The sequence below is a fragment of the Rhinoderma darwinii genome, chromosome 3, assembly GCF_050947455.1.
Source record: "Rhinoderma darwinii isolate aRhiDar2 chromosome 3, aRhiDar2.hap1, whole genome shotgun sequence".
In the NCBI taxonomy this organism is placed as follows: Eukaryota; Metazoa; Chordata; class Amphibia; order Anura; family Rhinodermatidae; genus Rhinoderma; species Rhinoderma darwinii.
Window position 1 is genome coordinate 382,154,674 of NC_134689.1, and position 6,713 is coordinate 382,161,386.

The 6,713-nt window shown below is 40.7% G+C and overlaps 3 non-coding genes across 3 annotated transcripts; all 3 read right to left on the reverse strand.

The window, feature by feature from the left end:
• Positions 1-4,118: 4,118 nt before the first annotated feature.
• Positions 4,119-4,214, reverse strand: LOC142751375 (small nucleolar RNA U13). The gene has a single exon (XR_012882921.1). It is a non-coding gene; the product is annotated as a small nucleolar RNA U13 (small nucleolar RNA).
• A 604-nt stretch (positions 4,215-4,818) lies between these two features.
• Positions 4,819-4,914, reverse strand: LOC142751376 (small nucleolar RNA U13). The gene has a single exon (XR_012882922.1). It is a non-coding gene; the product is annotated as a small nucleolar RNA U13 (small nucleolar RNA).
• A 1,703-nt stretch (positions 4,915-6,617) lies between these two features.
• LOC142751378 (small nucleolar RNA U13) lies at positions 6,618-6,713 on the reverse strand. The gene has a single exon (XR_012882924.1). It is a non-coding gene; the product is annotated as a small nucleolar RNA U13 (small nucleolar RNA).

Sequence of the window (6,713 nt, forward strand, 5' to 3'; positions counted from 1 at the left end):
TTTACAAATGTTGGGGTGCTTTCTCTCCTTTATTTCTTGCAAAAATTAGGAATTTTTACGTTTTTCCAGAAAAAAAGTAGATTTTCATTTTCACAGACTAACTCCAGAAAATATAGCAAAATACCTGTGGGGTCAAAATGCTAACTATACCCCTAGATAAATTCCCTGGGGGGTGTAGTTTAAAAAATGGGGGTCACTTTTGGGGGTTTCCACTGTTTTGGCACCACAAGACCTCTTCAAACCTGACATGGTGCCTAAAATATATTCTGAAAAAAGGAGGCCCCAAAATCCAAGAGGTGCTCCTTTGCTTCTGAGGCCTGTGTTTCAGTCCATTAGCGCACTAGGGCCACGTGTGGGATATTTCTAAAAACTGCAGAATCTGGGCAATAAATATTGAGTTCTCAGGTAAAACCTTCTGTGGTACAGAAGAAAATGTATTACATATGAACTTTGTAAAAAAAAAATGAAATTTGAAAATTTCAGCTCTACTTTCCTTCAATTCCTGTAAAACGCCTAAAGGGTTGAAACACTTTCTGAATGCTGTTTTGGATACTTTGAGGGGTGCAGTTTTCAAAATGGGGTGTTTTATGGGGGTTTCTAATATATAGGGCACTCAAAACCACTTCAGAACTGAACTCGTCCCTGAAAAAATCGCTTTTTGAAATTTTCTTAAAAATATGAGAAATTGCTGCTAAAGTTCTAAGCCTTGTGAGGTCATAGAAAAATAAAAGGATGTTCAAAAAACTATGCAAACATAAAGTAGACATATGGGAGATGTTAATTGGTAACTATTTTGTGTGGTATTATCATCTGTTTTACAAGCAGATGCATTTCAAATTGGAAAAATCATAATTTCTTCATATTTTCGCTAAATGTTGGTGTTTTTCACAAATAAGCAATGAATTTATCGACCAAATTTTTGCACTAAACTAAAGTACAATATGTCACGAGAAAACAATCTCAGAATCAATTGGATAGGTAAAAGCATTCCGGAGTTATTACCACATAAAGTGATACATGTCAGATTTGAAAAAATGGGTCTGGTCCTCAAGGCCAAAATGAGCTGGGTACTCAAGGGGTTAAAAAAAAATTACACATATTAGGTATCTACACGACCGTAATAACCTGAAGAAATAATGTAACAGGCTATTTAGCATAAAACATAAACGGGATAAAAAAAAATAAAAAATATTGCCACAAAATGCTTTTTCTATATTCACTTCGCAAAAATAAATGACCATATTTTTCTGACTATAAGACGCACCCAGGTTTTAGACAACAGAAAATAGGAAAAAATTGCATATTTTACTACTTTTACCACTTTTACAAAGCAAGAACTATTAGTTTAAAAAAATTATTTGTTCTGTTTCACCACATTCTGACAGCCTTTTTTTGGTACATACGATTTTATCACTTTTTATTTCATTCCGTTTTTTTTTTTTTTACATTGTGCTTGGGGAAAAATGGGGAGAAATGGGAAAAGGGTGTTTTTCTTAACTTTTAATAATTTTTTAGACTCCTTAAAATTTATCGAACTTTTTTTTGTTGCACATTTTATTAGTTCCCCTAGGGGACTTGAACCAGCGATGATTAGATCGCTGCTACAATACACTGCAATGCATGGATGAGTTACGGAAACGGCATAACTCCCGTAGTAGTGAACGACAGTTACGGAAGCAGCATAGCTCAGTGAGTAAGGCCTCATTTACACGAGCGTGTGCGTTTTGCGCGCGCAAAAAACGCTGCGTTTTGCGCGCGCAAAAGGCACTTGGCAGCTCCGTGTGTCATCCGTGTATGATGCGCGGCTGCGTGATTTTCGCGCAGCCGCAATCATAGAGATGAGGCTAGTCGACGCCCGTCACTGTCCAAGGTGCTGAAAGAGCTAACTGATCGGCAGTAACTCTTTCAGCACCCTCGACAGTGAATGCCGAACACAATATACACCAACCTGTGAATAAAAAAAGACTTTCATACTTACCAAGAACTTCCTGCTTCCCCCAGTCCGGGCTCCCGGCCGTTGCCTTGGTGACGCGTCCCTCTCTTGTCATCCGGCCCCACCTCCCAGGATGACGCCGCAGTCCATGAGACCGCTGCAGCCTGTGATTGGCTGCAGCCTGTGCTTGGCCTGTGATTGGCTGCAGCTGTCATTTGGACTGAACTGTCATCCCGGGAGGTCGGACCGGAGTTATCGGTAAGTCAGAACGTCTTTTTTTTTTTGCAGGTTCATGGATTTTCGGAGCGGAAGTCACTGTCCATGGTGCTGAACCAGTTTAACGCTTTCAGCACCGTGGACAGTGACTGTCTCCTGACGTCGCGTACCCGAACATTTTTTACCGGTTTCGGTCAAAACGAGTTTGGCCGAACCCGGTGAAGTTCAGTGCGCTCATCTCGAATTTGACACTCCGTTTGGATGTTTGTAAACAGAAAAGCACGTGGTGCTTTTCTGTTTACATTCAGGAGTTTGACAGCTCTTGCGCGAATCACACAGTTCGCACGGAAGTGCTTCCATGCGGCATGCGTGGTTTTCACGCACCCATTGACTTCAATGGGTGCGTGAGTGCGCGAAAAACGCACGATTATAGAACATGTCGTGAGTTTTTTCCTGCGCACACGCGCTGAGCGCAATTCACGCATCGTCTAAACTGCCCCATTGACTAATATAGGTGCGTACGACATGCGTGCAAAGCACGCGCGTCGCACGCGCGTATATTACGTTCGTGTAAATGAGGCCTTATGCTGTTTTTGGAGCTGCCGTGTTCCGAAAACAGAGTAGCTTGCGGTGCTACGCAGTTGACGTAACTCCTATTCACTTCTATGGGAGTTACGGAAACAGCGTAGCTCAGCGAGCACTCGACTGTTTCCGTAACTCACGACCACCTAACCAGGAAGTGGCCGGGAGACAGCGGAGCGAGTAAGCTAGAACGGGGTTTAGGTGGCCCCGTTCTACAGATAGGTGCGGGTTCCAGAAGTGAGACCTGCATCTATCTGACATTTATGGGAAGACCCCTATAAATGCCACAGTTGCTATTGACCGCGGCCAGGAATAGCTCCATCGCTGTTCCTGTTCGTTAGAGCAGCATGTAAGCCGTAAAACACAGCTGACACCTGCAGTTTATGACACATCATGGGTCGGGAAGCGATTAAGTAAGACTATAAGACACAGGGACTTTTTAGCAAGATTTATTCTAGCTAAAAATTACGTCGTATAGTCCGAGAAATACGGTACATAACTTACACAGTACATTTTTTGCGCCTCCAAAAAAATAAAATGTATCCCATATAAAACAAGGCCTCATACAGGCGTGTCAATAAAAAAAATAAAAAAGTTATGGCTGCTGACAGGCAGAGGCAAAAATACTTTTTTTTAGCTGGTTATTAAAGGGACATTCCAGCAAAAACTAAACTTTCCCATGTGTACCATTATGGTATTCCATGTGTCAGTCTCTCACCTGTTATTTCTATCTCTATATATCAGACTGGGATGTTGCTTAGCAGCATTGTGAATCAGGCTTGGTGACACGCTATCTCTCTTTTTGAGTCTATGGAGATCTATGTGTCACCTATCACAGGCTTCAGCAGTTCCTGTACCACACTAGTTTTTCACAGGGGGGACAGAAACTTCTATCATCAGCTACCACTGATACAGGTTCCTGTCACACAGGTATAATGTAGAAGAATATAGTGCAGCCTCCCTGTATGTATACTTATGGTTTCTCAGTTTATTTAAGAGAATATAGAGAGAACGATAATCAGTGTCCCCCAGCATGCAGAAATGGTATGGTCCTTAGCTGGTCATGTGATGCTGTGATGAAGCATCATTGGATTTACAGCAAAGCAGAAAGGAAGAGAAAGCTGGGAAAATCTAAGAATCAAGATGGGGGCTTTTTTAAAGCACAGACAAAGCAGCAGCTGAAAAAGTAAGTTCATTTGACATAAAATAAGTGTAGAGTGTGGTATACAGTCAGATTGGGGATGCATATTTGGAAAGTCATGCTTCTATTAAACATTTTCTTTAAGAAGGTATTGTTAACCAGTAGGAGGCATCAGCCATAACAAGTCACCCTATAAAACATCAAAGATTATAGTTTACTATCTATGTGTATTCACCACTGGTTCAGAATCAGAAGGGTAATGTGCCATGTCGTAACAGGAAGGGTGCACATGTCACACAGTTGTGTGCTCTCCCATTCATCACAGATCTGAACCAGAAGGATCACAGGTCGTTGCGCTCGGTATAACCCTGGGGTCGGACAACACTCACTAATATTAGGGTGACCACATTTGAGCCACATTGCATCAAGATAGATAACATTACATATAAAAATAACATTGAAATAGCAGTTTACAAGCGCTAAGACCAACGGATGCACTGTATGTAGATTGTTTTGTATTACCACTACATTTACTATACATACAAATGTGAGGTTTGTAGAGCACTTAGTGATGACTTTTTTTGTTTTTAGAAAGGTAAGATTACAGGGCCTTCAGTTGGACGTAATACGAACAAAATAACCAAACGCCCCACAGTTCTCTTGAAATAGACTTAGATCAACTTACAATCCAATGGTGAGCTATATCCAGCTTGGTATAGCTAGGGGTGGGGGGGGTGAGAGTATTATGTCTGTATAACAGCCATCTAATTACTAACATAAGACCCAGCCTGACCACAGGTCCAACAGCTTGAACAGAACTTTATTAACACTATCCTGATTATATGTTATAACCCCATATCTCTTCTAATTAATTCCCCACCAAGAAACCTAATACTAATATAACAATCACTATAATCCAATATATATAAGTCCATCACCGGTTCAAGATCAGATGGGTAATGTGCTACATCGTAACAGGAAGGTTGCACATATCACACAGTTGTGTGTTTTGCCATTCATCACAGGTCTGAACCAGAAGGATCACAGTTCTGCGCGCTTGGTGTAATCCTGGGGTCGGACAATACTCACTAATATTAGGGCGAGTACATTTAAGGAGTATAACATTAAGGTAACACATTACATTATTCAGTAACAGTATGAGGGTATTATTCATTCACTATGTGGTTATGGTGTGGCGGTATTACTCAGTAACGGTATGGGGGTATTATTCAGTCACTATGTGGTTATGGTGTGGCAGTATTATTTAGTAACAGTATGGTGGTATTATTCAGTCACTATGTGGTGGTAATATGTGGTCATGGTGTGGCGGTATTATTCAGTAACAGTATGGGGGTTTATATATTCAGTCACTATGTGTTTATGGTGTGGCGGTATTATTCAGTAACAGTATGGGGGTATAATTCAGTCACTATGTGGTTATCGTGTGGCGGTATTATTCAGTAACAGTATGGGGTATTATTCAGTCACTATGTGGTTCTAGTGTAGCGGTATTATTCAGTAACAGTATGAGGGTAAAATTCAGTCACTATGTGGTTATGGTGTGGCGGTATTATTCAGTCACTATCTGGTTCTAGTGTAGCTGTATTATTCAGTAACAGTATGAGGGTATTATTCAGTCAGTATATGGTTATGGTGTGGCGGTATTATTCAGTAACAGTATGGGGTATTATTCAGTCATTATGTGGTTATGGTGTGGCAGTATTATTTAGTAACAGTATGTTGGTATTATTCAGTCACTATGTGGTGGTAATATGTGGTCATGGTGTGCCGGTATTATTCAGTAACAGTATGGGGGGTTATATATTCAGTCACTATGTGTTTATGGTGTGGCGGTATTATTCAGTAACAGTATGGGGGTATTATTCAGTCACTATGTGGTTCTAGTGTAGCGGTATTATTCAGTAACAGTATGGGGGTATAATTCAGTCACTATGTGGTTATCGTGTGGCGGTATTATTCAGTAACAGTATGGGGGTATTATTCAGTCACTATGTGGTTATGGTGTGGCGGTATTATTCAGTAACAGTATGGGGTTATTATTCAGTCACTATCTGGTTCTAGTGTAGCGGTATTATTCAGTAACAGTATGAGGGTATTATTCAGTCAGTATATGGTTATGGTGTGGCGGTATTATTCAGTAACAGTATGGGGTATTATTCAGTCACTATGTGGTTATGGAGTGGCGGTATTATTTGGACCTTATATTGTTAGAATATTGGTCTTATAACACTGAGTTGTGTTTATTGACAATATGCAGGTAATATTTCATCTGGTGTAGTGGTATGATATAATAACTGTACATGTATATAGATCATTTTTTTGTGAGAGAGGGGGGACATATGCTTTGGGGCTTGCAACACTCCTGGACATGCTAGAAATCAGTCATGCGGTTCATTGCACACCTCAGACTCCGTTATTGATACAGTAATTCAGCATTTGGGGCCACACATTGTCTAAATCCTGGTCTGGCCAGAGCAGGTGATTGGTGCAGGGTCTAGGTGTCGGACCCCCACCGCTCATACATAGATGAACTATCCTGTGGATAGAACAGCAGTCTTCCGTACATAAACAACCCCTTTAATACTATTCTGATTACTATTACCGATACTAAATACTATTCTATATTATAATCCCATAGCATTTCCAATTGCTTCCACACCAAGTAACTTCACAATAAGATAACATGGGCTCTAGTTTATTACCTATACATAACTCATGGTTCAAGATCAGAAGAATAATGTGCTACGTCGTGACAGGATGGTTGCATATGTCACACAGATGTGTGCTCTCCCATTCATCACAGGTCTAAACCAGAAGGAT